Raw genomic sequence first — 18,454 nt, forward strand, 5'->3', positions numbered from 1 at the left:
AGCCTCGAATGCGATCACGGGGAGCAAGATACACTGGGCACAAGTAAATCGGACTTGATCGATGAAGAACGTCGATCGATTTTTCGAGAAGATGAAAAAGAAATTGCGGAATCATTAGAAGCGTGCAAGATCGATGGTGGTGGAGCAGAAGCTGAGGATTCTCTGCCGTTGGAAACCGTCGTCCGTGTCGAGACGGCGAGTTTGTCCCGCGAAACGACACCAGGAAAGAAGCCGTATGCTCGAGGAGAAGATCGCGATTACGCAATTTCTCTAGTGGCGGCAGGGGAATCGCTGCACGCCTGTCCGAAGTGCACGTCCGAAGATTTGCTCAGGCAACGAGTAGACCCTTTCGGTTCACCGATGTCGGCCGATAAAGGCAACACGGTCAGCAAGGCGGAAGCGCTACGTAAATATTCCGCGGTCGAGGCTAAAATGAGGAACAGCTGGCAGAGAATAGGAGCGACCGGTCTAATTGGAAGCGCCAGGAATAGGAATAAGGACGGGGAAATGCACGGACGGAAGAGGAACGGCGAGCCTCCGCGTCGATCCACCAACGATGGCAGGAAGGAGGCTACCTTGAGGAGGCATTACTATCCGGAGGGCGGTTGGGGATACGTGATCGTGACTTGCTCGGCGCTCATTCACTTCCTCGGGATCGGTTTGCAACTCGCGGCACCGGGCAGCTGGCACCTAACCGCCGAACTCAAGTTCCATCATTCTCCACTTCACAGCGCAGGTAAGTAACATTATTCCTAATCCTGTAAGAATGGAAACTTCCGATCAGTTAATCGGATCAGACATGTTTAGTGTCACTTGCGAGTGACAGTAAGTTTACGAATAACTCTTATTGTGTTGCGTTCGTGAGACTACGCCAGGTCCATCTACCTGAACTACTCTCTCGCTTGCAAATGTTGGTGTTAATAGTACACATATAGGTGTGTGATGTTAGTACTTACACAGCGGCCGCTTGCCGTTGTCATTTGAAAAATGGAGATAGAAAACAGCCAACCAGGAGTGTCTTCTGAGTACACAAGCACCCCCACCAACACTACAAATGAGAATCCCACTAAAAATGGTAACAAATTCTACGTGAATGCTATTGAACATGAATGCACCCCCACTAAAGATCAAGCCATAATACTTCAAGCTATACGAGGTATTAGTATCAATGAGTATGCCTATATGAAATCGAAAAACTAATCGTCCCTAAAGCGATAAAATTCATTTCGCGAATATCAAACGGTAAAATGTGCATATACCTGGATAAAAAAGAAACAGCGACTCTGCTAATTTCTAACTATAAATCTATAGAAATAAAAAATAACAAAATAGGAATAAGACCTATGCTGCAACCAGCACAACGCATCATTCTATCAAATGTTCCTCCAGTAATTCCCAACTCCAAAATAGAAAATATGTTTAAAATAAACAGTGTCAAACTATATTCAAAAATAACGTACCTAAAAGCTGGTATGATTGACCCAGAATACTCGCATATATTAAGCTTCAGAAGACAAGTATACGTAAACCCGGACGATACCCAAAAAATACCTGATTCCTTTCTAATTACTTTAAATGATATCCAATATCGAATTTTTGCTACGTCAGACAAATTAAACTGCTACATATGTAAACAAAAGGGCCATACAGCAAACCACTGTTCTTACAATACAGACACAACGCAAACTCACGCTATACAAACGCTCAACCATGGGATAAACACAACCACATCCACCAATGTAGAGGTTCCTTATACGATCGAAGGAAAATCGTCGATAAATAAGGACACAATGGAAATCGAACCGGCAAACTTACCAGCAGAGACATGAATATTAATCGAATAATTATGACCAAAACTGGCATGAAAAGACCTCTATCGCAAACATCGTTGGAAAACCCACCAAAATATGTCAACCTCGACGACATGGAATTCAATCCACAATTGCCCAATATAGGCAAAAAAAGAAGTATCACCGTTAAAAAAAAGACAAGGCTCATATGTCCGATTTATAACTATGAAAAAATAGAAGAAATGTTAAATCCAGCCAAACAAGAAATTGAACGCTCAGAAGCAAATTACATTTTAAATTATAATCAATTGAAGAGTTTTATAGAGAACTCAATAGGAGCAACTGACATAATTAAAACAGCTAAAGAATTTACAGAGAACACACTCGCTCTAACAAAAGTGCTGTCAAAAATCTATCCTTTCCTAAGAGAACGTAATATTAAAAATAGAATCTATAGATTACAAAAAAAACTAACTCCCAATCCACCATACGACTCTACAGATACTACAGACTTGTCATCAGACTCCGATATTATATAAAAAAACGAAAGAAAAGTAAAGACTATAATTATACAATAATGGAAAAAATAATACAGTGGAATATTAATGGAAACAAACTTTAAAAAACAACATGACCCATCAAAGAGACCCACCAAACTGCAGCTTTTGTGGAAACACACTACTGATAACAAATCACATTCTGTACGAATGCAGAGAATTCGACTAGCAAAGACAGGTTTAGGGCATCAGGTCAGATACGGCCCTAACATTCAAGGACCATATAAGGGATACCTTGAAATTCGAGAATGGCTCAAATCTATGGCACAAAATTTAACAATACAAATGTGAGAAGCAGCACCGTTAATCATCGCTAATGATCCAGATGTCGATGCGACGTAAAAGAAAACCAGAAGAAGAAGAAAAGCAGTTTTTAAGAATTTTTTGGGGCTAACTTTGAAACTTTTGCTGACAAATGTTTAATGTTTTCGAAAGTACGTTTCTTGAACTATTTCTTGTAAAAATTTCATATAAAAATTTAACACTAGAACTACCGATAGTTAAGACTATCTCTACCAAAACCAGTCAAAATGACTGGTCTTTCAAAAATATGTAATAATAGAATATTTTTATATTTATTGATTTATGTTCCATGTGGTGGAATTATAACTACTATACAGGGTGAGGTACGAATTAGTTCCCACGATTTTTCAACCCCTATCAATGATAGTCAAAATGACTGGTCTTTCAAAAATATATAATAATAGAATATTTTTATATTTATTGATTTATGTTCCATGTGGTGGAATTATAACTACTATATAGGGTGAGGTACGAATTAATTCCTACGATTTTTCAGCCCCTATCGATGATCAGGCAAAAGAATGCTTTTCTTATCAAAGTTAATCAGTATTTAGCCGACAAGAAATTGCAGTAGCTTAAATTTAAAAACAACATTAAAAACTGGTTCTGTCTGTGACAATTTCATTTTAATGATCTTGTATACTTTCATTTTGATTTTGATTTTCAGAACTTGAAAGCACCTGAGCACATCTTCTGTTACGTAAATTCAAAGTATTTTCTAATTTACTTTCTGAGGACTCCTGAACATTTTCTTTGTCTATAATCTCATTATCATTATTCTCACTATAAAGTTCAGTTTCATTTCTATCTGGTTCACTTTTTTCACAGTCATAGAATTCACGATCCTCGATATCAGAGCATTCCATTGGTATATTGTTCAGTTTTTGCAACAGTTCAGAGGTTTTCAATTGTTTTTCCATTTTCGGGGCTTGTAAAATATCGTTGTATAGAACAAAAAATGAGGTCCTATTCCAACGACTGCGGTATACGGAGTAACTGTGTAGACATTTACGTTACTTTTATGTTTATACTTTCATTTTATAATTCGGATAAGATGTGACGAGCGATAAAATTTCATAAAAAAACGTTCATAAATCTATCTAGAGATCTAATAAACGATCTAAACAAATTCGTGTTCGGTAAACAGATTATAGGTCCCTTTTACACTTTGACAATTACCAGTCATTTTTACTGGAATTGGTATAAGTAGATATAATACAAAATTATTTTTATTTTAAATAAATAAAATAAAAATAAAACTCATTACATTACTCCTTTAGTTATCTCTGCAAAAGTCATTACATCATTGCGACAAAAAAAATATAACACGAAATAGGAATTTTTAAATAATATTGTAACATCAGTCATTTTGACTGGCGTAATAGTTCTAGTGTTAACTATTATAAACATAATAGGAATCAGCATGAGAGACTTGCAAAAATTTGTTAGAAACGGGCGGATGTGTAATTTTTCACTGCAAATTCTAAAACAAGAAATCATGCAATTTTCTTAAACTATAAGACAGTAGCTTCAGTTGCACGAAGGAATTCATAAAAATAATAAATTATTATAAAATGGTGGAATTTTGAAGAAAATATCACAAAAACCTGTAAAAAAGTCAATATTTTTTTTAATACCACGTAGGAACTGAAGACAATAGTATTAGGAATCACCATACAAAATTTTGAGTAAATCGGATGAAAATTGACTGAATTATTGAGCTGCTCAGTTGGAAAAAGTTGGGTTTGTGAAAATAATAATTGTAAAAGTTACTGAACATATGTACAAAGTGTTTTAAAAAAGATTTCTGGTACATATATTGATATAATTGCGGCTTTTCTACGAATTTCAAACACACAAAAGTATTCTGATTTGTAAGGACACAGTTATCGTTGGAACTACAAAATCTTTAGGTTAAAAAAAAATGGCAACATTTAAAATTGAAATATCGATTGTTTCTGCAAAAAAAAAAAAATTAAAAAATGAGTAAAACAAATCGGATATTACTTTTTTTAGTACTCCAAGTTGTTTAAACGAATAGATTTTTGTTTAATTTCTACAATTATTATTATTCTTGACATTTTCTAAGGTTATCCAAATCTTATTCAAACGAACTTTATTATTAACATATAATACTATGATTAAGTAAGAATAAACAATTAAGTTTGTTTGAATAATCAAATACTTGATTTAATTTAAACAATCCAAGTTAAGCTTTCTTGACCTGTACTTCCAAGTACTTGGACACCTCTGTTATATAGATTGGACAGTACAATGAAAGCTTAACTACGCAAAATTACAACGAATTACGAACTAATAAATACTGTTGCACTTACAAAAAAAAGTAAAAAAAATATATTACCAATGAAAAATCCATACAATCGTCCTTTGTATCGAACGCTGGTAGACCAGTATAAGACTTCCTAATTTTGAACAGTTGGTCTTGCATTACATTAAAGAAAATGATAATAACAATTCTCGAAGGACAACAGGAATAGAAAATGTCGACTACATGATAACGTAGAGAGTTTTTTTATGCTAACTGGTATATCCGTAGCACGTTCAACAAGTAGGTGCATTTAACGAATATGATTTGCCTCCCAGAGTTTACTTGGCTCCCACAGATATCTCTGCTGCCGATAAACATTTTCTATTCGTTGCTCATTTGCTGACGAAGCTAGATTTAGCAAAGATGAAATAGCAAGATTTTATGATACACATCGTTGGGCTAAAAAAATCGCTATCAACGTTTAAGTATAAATGTATGGACAGAGATTACAGATTTCCTTAACAGGAAAATGGCAAATCAATCTTATATAATTTTTGCTTGAGTTATCGGAAGAAGTTCTATTAGACATACGTTAAATATTATTTATGCAAAATGGGCCATAGTCACATTTCAATCGAGTAAATAGACAATTTTAGAACGAAAAATTTTGTAATAAATGGACAGGTTTTGCTTGTCCCATCTGGTCTGCTTATTTTCAAAATTTACATCGACAGAATTTTTATTTTTATGGTAATTTCTTTTGACCAAAAATGACTTTTTAATATTGTTATCTAGAAAGGTAAACATCTGTATGTTATTGGAGTAAAAAACGATTGTTTTGAAAACAAGGTCAGATAGAAAATATTTTTTTGAGTTCCCAATCTACCACTGTAATGGATACTACATGTTACAATACAACCTGTATGTTAAAAGTCATCGTGATTTCTATGTAATTTTCATTCAAGAATGTTTAACCTTCGTGTTCTTATGTGTGAAACCACCTAACAGCGTTCCATTAATTTGTCTATGTTCAAAATGTCTTAAATTGGAGTTGATGCATCTATAACGAGTAATACAATGGTAAACAGAAAATTCAGGATCAAAGAAAGCACAGATGCTGAAACAGATTAGAACATTTTAATACCAAGCGGCTGACCAGGCGCCGAGGCATGCTCTATGAAAACCGTTTTATCTTCTTTATTATCTCAAATTTTACCTTCCTATTTTGAGCAAACATTTTTAAAATGCTGCATTTTAAAAAAGCACAAGACAAATACACTTAATTTTTTTATTCCTACATGGACACCTTTGTTTTCCATTTTTTTCAAAGCTTGTCAACAATTAAGAATTATTAATGATTTTAGTAGGAAAGCCTAACCCTAACTCAGCACTGAAATTTTACACGCGATCCTACAAATTCTTGTTAAAGTTATATCAATAAAAACGTGGTTTATTGTAAAATGGAAAAGTATGCCCGTACAACTACTGAAAACATGGTCTTTCCGCGTTCTTGTGGCGGTCACACACATTCATCACACCGAATATAGGGTTTTCTTTTGTTACTTCAACAATTCTTAATCCTGCTGCGGTCTTCCGGACCTTGGTTTTTTTTATTAAGTTTTACTACTAGCAAAAAATGTGTCTAAATTATTACGAATGTACTTGTTTATGATGTTCTTTTGAGATTATATAATAATCCCATTGTTCTTAATCAAATAGTATATTGATAATAAAAATAGTTATAATCAGTCACGAAAGTTTTCGTACACTCCCTAAAATAAACAACAATTAAATATAAATTAATTAATTTATATAAAGATGTATTGTTTTTTAAAGAATATTTTATACAGTGAGGAAAAAACGAAATATGTCTGTCACAAAAGTGTTCGTACACTAAGTTATGAAGTTAATAGATCTTGTAAAACTAGTAATTTTTTTAAACATAATTGCTGGGTTTTCCCGTTAGTGTTTCGTTTATGTTGCTATGACCTCGTGATTTAGTTGAAAGATGTTTAAAAGTCGTTTAATGAAAATGAGTGCTAGTAGCAGGAAAACAAATGTTGAAATGTGTGAATTAATTGTTAAATTATATGTATAAGGAGAAGAAATCTCTGTGAAATTATAAACATCGTGGACTGAAAACATTCTACTATTCAGTACGCAATGAAAAAATTAAAAATAACTGGTAAATGTAAAAATAAAACACGTAGTGATCGTCCTAAGATCTTAAGTAATAGAGATGTACGATTTGTACTGCAAATTGTCCGGCAATGTTCAAAAATGCTTCAAACATAGCTGCAGAAGTAAATAATTTTTGAAAAATATCGTGGCCGTGTGTTACGGAGGAAAGCCTTAATCAGTGAATTTTAATGCTATACAGCTAATGCTATTCTGGAATGGGTACTGTACAAATGTCCCAAAAGAACTTTTTTTACCACCTCAGTCACCAGATTCGAATGCTATGGGATACGTATAAGATTATTTAGAATGCAAAATTAGGAATTACAAAATAATAAATAAACAAAACCTTAAAACTGCTTTGGAAGAGAAATGGAAAACCATTCCGTCTGATTTTACAGTAAAATTAGTTGATGCGATGCCAAGACGATTAAAAGTAGTTTTAGAGACAAAAAGAGAACTAACAAAATATAAATGTAATACAAATTTACTAGATTTACCAGATGTACTAACTTCTTACAATTAGTGTACGAACACTTTTGTGATATACATATTTCGTTTCTTCCTCATTGTATAAAATGTTCTTAAAAAATAATATATTTTTATATAGGTTATTTAATAATATCGCACATGTTAATCAACAAATGTAATATTATTCGAAATTGTTGTTTACTTTCTATAAAATTATCCTTTTATGGGGCGTTCGAAGACTTTCATGATTGATTATACACTTAAGGTCTTCGGGATAATTTTATTCGAAAATAAAATAAACGCTGATGTCTTTTTTGTATCGTATAGAGAATATTGAGTTTTTATACCATATACATAATATTGTAGTCCAAAAAATATGTCTGCATGTATAATGTAATTTCTGACTTACTGGGTCTCGATATTTTGTGTATCAAAATACAAGCAATTCGCCGTATTACCGAGAAGACGTATTCCTAATTGCTTGAATTCGCAGTGCTAAGGCAACCGTTAAAGGAGATAGTTACGTTTATTTACAGATATTAGTTACAGTTTGTAGATTCAGTTTTTGTAATTCAATTTTTATCCAATATGTAACCCTAAAAAGAGGAATAAATATTATTTATGTGAAAAGATGCCATAAATGTACAAAATTTATCTGTAAAAAACATAATCAAACATATAAAAATTGTTACAAATAAATAATTTTAACGTATGTAACTTTTTTACAACAAAAGATATTATAACATAGTTAATTGTTAACTGGTGGTTCGCGAAATTGAATTCAAAAATTTGAAAAATTTATTTTCGTTGAACACGTTATGCCCAAAAATATCAAATTTAATTTTTCAATGCTTTGAAATTATAATAACTTTTTAATTAAAATAAATCTTTCTATTTAATATTCAGAATATACCATTTATGTTTTGTACATATAAATTACAACTTTATGAGCTAAGCTACTGATATAATAGTTGAGATCCAAAATTCTCTAACAATATCTTTTTAAGAAACGAATTTTGCAAACAGCTACGAAAATGACAAAACTCTTTTAACGGTTATTTTTTTCTCGATGATGTTAAAATTGAACATCGATCTATAATACTGTCTTATCTAATATCAATTCTATGAAAGATGCAGACCTAACTAAGGATAAACTCGATCCTAGAACCAAAGATTTGCTATGAAATCTGTGTAAATGTTTATTCTTTTTGGTACGTTATATCTGAGTAAGACAGAATTTTCAACACTAGATAAAAAATGATTTATCTAATATATGTATAGGAATATGACATAGAAAAGATCCATGAACTTCATTAGACTATCAAATGGGGTCTGTGAAAGAAAAAGTACCACTATTATAACGTGTATGTATACAGAGTGTCTCGTAACTGATGGTACAAGCGAGTAGGGGGTGATTCTACGTGAAAAATTGAATCGAAAATATAAAATAAAATTTGTTCATATAACTCTTTATTTTCGAAAAAAATAAGTTTGAAAAGTCGAGTACGCGTGTACTTGATTTAGCTTCAGTGATTGTGTACAGTGATGACATGACGAGCATTGAACAATTAAAACAAAAAATTATTATAGCGTTTGAACAATTAAAATTGCACAACAACACATTAGGAAACGTTCGATGCAATTTAATGAGAGCACAGTGGACATCACTTCCAACAGTTCATAAGTTAGACGAATTCTGGAAATCTGTGCATCGATCCATTGACAACGTTGACGAACAAGAATAGAGATGATCTACAATGAAATCCGTCGTTCTGAAGCTGGTCCAAGTGCACGCGTACTCGACAAATTATCAAACTTATTTTTTTCGAAAATAAAGAGTCATATGAACAAATTTTATTCTACTTTTTCGATTCAATTTTTCACATAGAATCATCCCCTACTCGCTTGTGCCACCAGTTACGGGACACCCTGTATAATATAAATTTCTTTAATTTTCTAGCTAGATAGGAAAATTGAAAAACTAATTTCGCTTATTTGGGATATTTTTGTGTCGAAATGTATAGTCGAATCGAGGAACGCAGCAGGATTAAACCTCGTCTATTGCAGTTACTTTCCATTCCTTCTGGTGTTTAAAAAGACCTTGCAACCCCACATCAACCGTCACCGCAATCAGCAAACTATAAACCCAAGTTCCAATCCATTCGAGTCTCTATCATTAAGTTCACGCGCCAAATATTTGCACAGTCTGCCGTAACGAGCGCGAACGTGCCACTGAAAAAAGGAAATAAAACACGGCAAAAACGTTTGATTTATGAATGGCTAAGTGCGGAATCAGCCAATCGGCTAGCTCCTAAAATCGCGCGAGTCCCCGAGATCGATTAATAATCTTATTCGACAAGCAAACTACCAATTAAGATAAACGACGTCCAAGGCAATTAAGGAAGAGCACCGCTTCAAAGGTAAAATAAGAGAACAATATCGAGGAATTTCTTCTTTTCGGTACGGAATCTCTAATGGAAATGTTTGGACATATATATGCATTGAAATTGAATACTTTGATAATTATTTGTGATAAGTGTCATGAAAGAATGTTAATTTAAATGTAAAATAAGGCACTGCAGTATATAAAGTGTTCAGACACCCCTAGGAAAAATTTTAATGGGAGATTGTAGAGGTCAAAATAAGACGAAAATTCAGAATACTAATTTGTTGATGGAGGCTTTGTTAAAAAGCTATTAATGTTTAAAGTTCCGATCGTACTGAATATTTTTCTAAAAACTGGGTAGAATTTGGGGGTAGGTCTATTCACCAAAAATTATTGTAACCGATCCCCGCAATCGAACATAATTTTTCCAGAACGATTTGAAATGTTTTTTTTTGTCGAAAAATTTAGGCACCTTCTTGAATTTTTTTCTTGAAAATGCGTAGGATTTCGGGAGTATGTGTAATGACCAAAAATTATTGTAATCGACTCCTACAACTGAAAATAATTTTTTTAGAATGATTTGAAAAATTTTTTTTTCGCCAAAAAGTTTCAGCACCTACCTGAATTTTTTTCTCGAAAGTGGGTAGAATTTCAGGGGTATATGTATTCATAAAAAATGATTGTAATTGACCCCCGCAGCCGAAAATAATTTTTTCAGAACGATTTGAAATTTTTTAATTTAATGTTTTAATTACTTACTAACTTACTAACGAAGCCTCAGTCAAGAAATTGATATTCTTGATTTTCGTCTTATTTTTAGTTTCACTGGCTCTAATGATTAAATATAAATATAAATAAGTTTTTTTTAAAAATGAAATTAATGTTGCTATCGTTGTACTTGCGATTTTTAAAAATATTAGCTTGTTTAGAAATATAACGTTTTTAAAAGAGATAATTTTAGTTTTACAATAGGCATTAGGAAAATAATACTTTTTGAAGCTTTCCTGGAAAAGTATTCGAAAAACAAATAATCCGTAAATAAAACAATAGAAAATGTTATGAATATTAAAATGTTAGGTCAGTTTCTGAGAAAAGAAAGCACTAATATGAAAATATTAATTTCGAGAAAAACGCGTTCAAAGTTTTAATTATCAATTATTCAGTTGTGATACGAATAAGTTTGATTATAATTCCGTTTGTTAAAAATTAAAATTTCTTTTTTACACATGAAAGGTATAATTATACTCATTTGAAACGAACATTACCTATACTTAGATGACTTTTAATGTTTACAGTCTGATCGTTGTTTAATATTTAACTTTTATTATCGTTTTATACATTTTTCAGTTTCTTATTAAAAATAATATTTGTATTTGGTTTCTTATATATGACAAACAAGTGCAAGCCTGGTCCAAAATTTGAAATATTCGAGTAATTTCGAGTAGCTTGAAATTGAAACAGAACAGAACTCGGGTTTTCACGCTGAGAACGTTTCGGGTAGCTCGAATTTTTCAATTTCACAGCAAGCTATTTCTTTTCATGTTACAATTTCTTCATTTAAACGACAGCTATGGAAAATATTAAAACACATAAAATCCAGTGCTACATATCGACTAATTTCAACGTTGTGACCAAAGTGTAATCGTTACGTAGAAAGTTTCCACCATTTAAATAAGTAAATAAAAGGAAAGAAAATATTTTAATTATTTGATTTGGAATAATTTAATAAATGGTTATAGTGATCATTTTCTTGTTGTATTCTTTTCTTAAATAATTAAAAGTTAAATTTCGTATAAAATCAGCATTCTATTTTTGGTTCATATTATTACTTTCTTTACGTACAAAGCTAACGTTAATCATAAAATACGTGTTTTAAGAGTCATTTCTGAGCTCGAGGAGCCCTTCTTAATCTTTAGCGCTATGGTCGGACATTTTAAAATTAAAATTATTCACTGTACTAAACCTAAATTTTCTCCGATATAAGACAGTAACGATAATAACATTTGTAATAATTGTAGCGCCTCGGAATGATCTTTATTCTTACTAATTTGATTCTGAGCATAAAAAAGTTTGGAAATTATTTGCATAAAAAAATACATAATGCTTATTTATCGTGCGTTTAAAACATTCTTTTGATTAAACTATCAAAATCAGTTTATATTGTTATATTGTCAATTTATTAATTATTCCGTGTTGAATTTACATTATCGCTTGTACAAGATTATTTTAAAAGAATGTTTCGATAGAAAGAGGGATATTCTGCATGGCTAAGCTAAGTTTGGATAATATTTAAAAGTTCGAATAGTAAATATTCCGATGGTGGATGATTTGAATAACGAAGGTTCGGATAAAGATATTATTTTATTTTTGAAAGTTGAAACGATCATCGAAAATGGTCATAACTTGGATCGATCGTTCGAAAAACATCGTTTCTCGAAGTCCATCGTTAAGAATCCAGAATTGCATTCGAACGAACTTTCTTCCCACGCGTTTCTTTTTCCCCACTGTGTTTAACGATCTCTTAATGACTCAGCGGAGTCGAACACCGTTCGAAGCAGTATCAACTCGTACAATGCATTACCGCAAATGGTCAATATTTTGAACGGCAAATGCCTTATCTCTGCCACGCGAAATCGACAGTATGGACTACCTTATCGAAGAAATCAAGGTGATCTTCGCATCTTCGAACGAGATATACACCTACTAAATGAAGTATTTACACGTTTAACTTTATATTGTAGTAACTTTTTATAAACAAATAATATATTATAGTTTGAATTGTTTCCATTAATAGATCATTAAACGTCTTCCTTTGCCCGCAGTTTTTAACCAGTTGACTGTTTCGACCTCTTTGGAAAATGCATATCTAAATTGCATCGTACAAATTTAGCAATGACGAGTATACTCGTCAAATACAGAGTATGTGTAATATGAAATTAGGTTGTAATAAAAAGACTTATTTTTTTATTTCAATACTCACATTTATTTATTTACTTCAATTAACATAATTATTTTCCATATGAACGAAAAGAAACATGAAAAATGAATTTATTATTTTAATTTGCTGTTAGAGAATAGTATTGGGCAAAGCATGGTACAATGCATAATGGAACTTTGCAAGTTGAACACCAATTTCGCGATTCTTTCCGAATATTATTTTTAAAACATTGTTTCTGTGATGATTAATAAAAGACAACGATACATTTACGAAAAATAATTCATACTATATGCGGTTTTTTTTATATTAAATATTTATAAACTTTTATTTGTTCCTCTTATTTCGATGGGGTCTCAAAATATTTCAAACATCTTGCAGTTTACAAATGTATTTTAGTTTTTACTAAAATTGCAATTTAAACTGCAAATTGTCACTACTCATTACTCATGACGAATATACTCGTCATAACACAAAATTTTGTGTCGTCAGAATCAGTTAACTGGTTAATATTGTGTTATCTTCTATATAAATAAAACTGTAACCTTGTAACTGTAAAATTATCAGGCGATTTTGACTTATTGTTAGATTTGTAGTTTATAAGATATTCGTACAGAATTTTCATCTATTTATTTGTTTTGTTCGTTTCAGGTTAATTGAAAATTAACCATCGCTTTTTTATTTCGTATTTATCAGGAAACAGAATAGATTATTTATCGTAACGCCTCTATTCAACAAGGATAAATAGTTGTGTCAATTTATTTGCAACTAATTCTCGAAAATAACTGAAAGGATCTCATATAACAAAATTTTTGCTCAAAGAGAGTTTAACTACACAATGTATGATATTTCGCTTATACTTGCTTTCATAACAGAAGTATTTTAATTTTTTTTTTAAATGAAATTTAAAGACTTTTTTATTGTACTAAATTTTCTATGTATAGACACAACTAAAAAAAAATTAAAAGAAACTGCTGATCAAACATTATGGTTAAACGTTCACTGCCACGCCAATGACCATGACGTTTTTTACACGGTCAAAATTTTATTTCTAGACAACTGAAAACTGCATAATCTAAAATTTGTCATAGTACAGTAATCTACAATAATTTAGTAATCGAAACTCATATATCCTATTTAAATTTATTTTCTCTAATAATTTACATTAACAATCATGTTGTTAGGTCTGTCGTAACCTATACGGCATGTGACAGTGTATCTATTATACAGGGTGTTCGGCCACCCCTGGGAAAAATTTTAATCGGGGATTCTAGAGGCCAAAATAAGACGAAAATCAAGAATACCAATTTGTTGATGAAGACTTCGTTAAACAGTTATTAACGTTTAAAGTTCCACCCGTACTGAATTTTTTTCTAGAAAGGGAGTAGGATTTCGGGAGTAGGCCTATTCACCAAAAATTATTGTCATTGACCCCCGCAACCGAAAATAATTTTTCCAGAACGATTTGAAATTTTTTAATTTTGTCGAAAAATTTCACACCTCGAATTTTTTTCTCGAAAGTAGGTAGGATTTCGACAGTATGTTTAATGACAAAAAATGATTCTAATTGACCCTCGCAACCGAAAATAATTTTTCCAGAATGATTTGAAACTTTTCAATTTCGCCGAAAAATTTTAGCAGCTACCCCCTGTCGATTTTTCTTGGAAATTCGTTTTTGATTTTTGGTAATTTTGTTTGACGCCCTACAGAAAAGTTGTCTAATACTTTTTTGTAGGTATCCATAAGCTCTACTTCAGAAAAAAGTTTCATTGAAATATATTCACAATTGTAGGAGTTATGGCTGTTTGAAAATTGGACCATTTTTATGGGGTTTTTCTCATTTTGCGGGGTCAAGGATCAACTTTTCGAATATTTTTGGAATTTCTACATATTCTCTATCAAAATACGCGTAGTTTGCTTTTTTAAACATTAAAATCGTCCAATCCGTTCAGGAGTTATGATATTTTAATGATTCGCGTGAAATTTCGGGGTAACATTTCTGGCCAGGAATTATATTTTCGGTAAGGAATTTTTTTCTCGAAAATAGTTAGGATTTCGGGGGTACGTCTGTTGACCAAAAATGCTTGCAATTGACCCCTGCAACTAAACATAATTTTTCCAAGACGATTCGAAAGTCTTTTTTTCCACCCAAAACTTTCAGCACTTACTCGAATTTTTTTCTCGAAAGTGGATAGAATTTCGAAGGTATATCTATTCACCAAAAATGATTGTAATTGACCCCCACAACCGAAAATAATTTTTCCAGAACGATTTGAAATTTTTGAATTTAATTGTTAATAACTTTTTAACGAAGTCTCCATCAACAAATTTTACGCATAGGCTATAAGTAGTAGAATATGATAATTGTTACGTTTTTTAAGCAAAATTGTTTATACGAGACACATTTTTAATGTTATTAAATCTTTTATTCGTATATTTATATTGTTTAAAAAGCCTTTCCACGGTCTAGAATCGCAGTAATTTAGCCGAAGCGATTACAAGCATACCTTCCTTTACGATGTTTCGGTTTACGGCAATCTGCACTTAATACATTGTTTAATTATACCCTATACTCTGTTACGACGTTTTTTAATTATACCCTATGCTACGTTTAACTATTACGAAGAAGATTCAGATAATATAAAATTTCCAGACAAATCCCACGACCGTATTCGTAATGTTCTACTTTTTAAATTTCCTGTCTCTCTTATTAACTTTTTCATTCGATTAATTTTTCCAAACGCGAAGTGATCATCGTTGATCAAACTTATTTTCTTTTTGTCACCGTGTGAAAAACAGATTGGAAAAAAGGAATAATGGCCTAGATGATACTGATACGCCTACAGTTGGCATCTCTGTGTGCCAGAGACTATTTTTGTTTTAATATTCGGTGGAGACTGCGAACGGTACAACAAATATTTATACATTATTCCTGATATTTCATAGATCTGAAATATCTGTATTCTGATCTTCGAAATAAGCTCGTGTTATTATTGCAGTATACACAATTGCGTTATCATGTTAATATACTTTTGTTTAGCTATTCTTTGTGCATATTCCGATAGTTGCCTATTAACGATATCCACGTACGTTTTATTATTTATCTTTGTAAAAACAAATTCAATATCAGTCTTTCCATCGCATACTACAGCGGCCCACATTATTCCGCGTTCGTCACGCGATTTCTTCTTTCCTTGGATCAAGAAAGTAATAATTTAGCTCTTCAGGTTCACCTAAATAAAAACGCTTTTCATCAGAATAGATCGCTTTTTTCTACATTTTACGACAATGTATAAGTTACTCTGGAAATTCCAGTCTGACTTTTTTTATGTTTATCAGTTAGTTGCTTCTTCATTTTAAGCCTTTTTATATGTTTAAAAGCTTTTATTATTCTCTGTACTGTCTTAATACTCGTTTTCACACCGGATCGAATTTATCGTGCTGTCATTGTAGAATTCGAGCCATGCCTTTCTCGCATAGTTGTTGATTTTGGACGACCATCTTTATGATTTTTAACATATTTTTCTTTATTCCTTAAATAGTTATAAACTGCACAACAACTTTTCGTACTGAATAGCTTTCCCTCTTTAAATTATTAATTATGTCTATATCCGTTGCATTTAATATTATTCCGGATAGCATTTTGAAGAATCAAAAACTATTATACACGCAATGTCACTTTAAATACTGTATGTCTAATAACAGCAGTCGGAAACGAAAATCTCTTTTCGTAATGTTCAATTTACCGGAGGTTGTCTTATTATCGAGTAGCATGTTTGTATTTTTTTTCTGAATTCTCGAGATCGCTGACATGCGTATTTCGTAGAGTGGAGTTATATAAGTACTTTTTTAGAGTGTAAACAATAATACTACCAGCGATAGAAGAATAAGTTTCCAAGTCACATAAAATTTTTCGCAATTTTCATGAGTGTCTTATAGTTTTTTTTTACACTTGTCTCATTCTATATTGAGATAATTGGTCATTATCGACATAATTGCCGATTACCGACACTCGTGTAATCAACGTTTCAGATAATTGGCGCTTTACTGCATTTTAATTGCCGGTTTCTTCTAATACAAGATAATTTATTTATGCTAGTATCTCAGTAACTATCTATTCTAGACTCTATTTGGTATAATACTTTTTTATATAGTATATAAAGTTTTATTCGAATTCGGGAAGAAGTATTAATCGTTTCATTTAAAAAATTAAAACTGACTTTCATATCTTGATAAAAAAGCAAAATAACATAAAATCGATTACAGTACGATCTCTGAAATATTTTTTCGCATAACAAATAATTGAAATTATTTGTAAGGTAATGTCTATCGATATGTAAATATGTATATGTTTAAAAATGTTACTGTAACCGATATGTATAAACAAATGATAAGAAAGGGGAGACAGTTGAGAGAGGAAATCGATAACGTTGTAGAAATAAAGAGAGTATCCATTATTTTATTCACGAGTTACAGATTTATTTATTTATTAAGAAATACCTTCACATATTTGTAGTTATGTTATGAGACTCACCCGGTATATGGTTCTAAGTGTAAAACGCGGTATAGCGCGCAGACAGATATCTCCGTACACACGATGTTCCGCATTTTTCCGCACACACGTCGGCAGTGTGTTTTACAAATAAAATGTTATATAACAAAAAATTCATAAATGCTTTGTTAAGATGTTATGACAAAAATATGAAATGTGATGCAAACGTTGTTGAATATACCTGTTCCCATTTCAAAGTGATGCTCGCCTTTATTGAGACACTTTTGGCATTTACATACTGTTGAATTTATTGTTGACTTTAGTTGATTGCGATTTTGTCGAAATTCTTCACAACTTGTCTCTGAGACAAATTTAAAAGACTGTTCTTATACAAACGCCATATTTTCGTGTGTTAAATTGTAATATCTTGTTTACGATAAAAATAAACTATTTTCTCCAGATCTATATATTACTTTTCCAGCTTCTATTACTCCTTAATTATTTTCAAGCATTCTTTTTATTATATCATCAAAATTATTTGAATTCTTATTAAAAATCATAGTGTTCTTATAGACATTTCGCCCATTCTATACAGGGTGTTCAGCCAGCCCTGGGAAAAATTTTAATGGAAGATTCTAGAGGCCAAAATAAGACGAAAATCAAGAATATCAATTTCTTGATTACGGCATCGTTAAAAAGTTATTAAAAGATTAAATTAAAAAATTTCAAATCATTCTGAAAAAATTATTTTCGGTTCCGGAGGTCAATTACAATCATTTTCGAGAAAAGAATTCTTTACCGAAAATATAATCTGTGGCCAGAAATGTCACCCCGAAAAGGCATATTTTTAAAACATCATAACTTCTGAATGGATTGGACGATTTTAATGTTTCAAAATGCAAACGACGCATATTTTAGCGAAGAATATGTAGAAATTCCAAGATTATTCGAAAAGTTGATCCTTAACCCCATAATGTGAAAAAAACCATAAAAATGGTTCAATTTTGAAACGGCCATAACTCCTAGAATAGTAAATATAGTACAATGAAATTTTGGAGGGTAGTAGATCTCAT

Source organism: Colletes latitarsis, chromosome 1 (genome assembly GCF_051014445.1).
Source record: "Colletes latitarsis isolate SP2378_abdomen chromosome 1, iyColLati1, whole genome shotgun sequence".
In the NCBI taxonomy this organism is placed as follows: domain Eukaryota; kingdom Metazoa; phylum Arthropoda; class Insecta; order Hymenoptera; family Colletidae; genus Colletes; species Colletes latitarsis.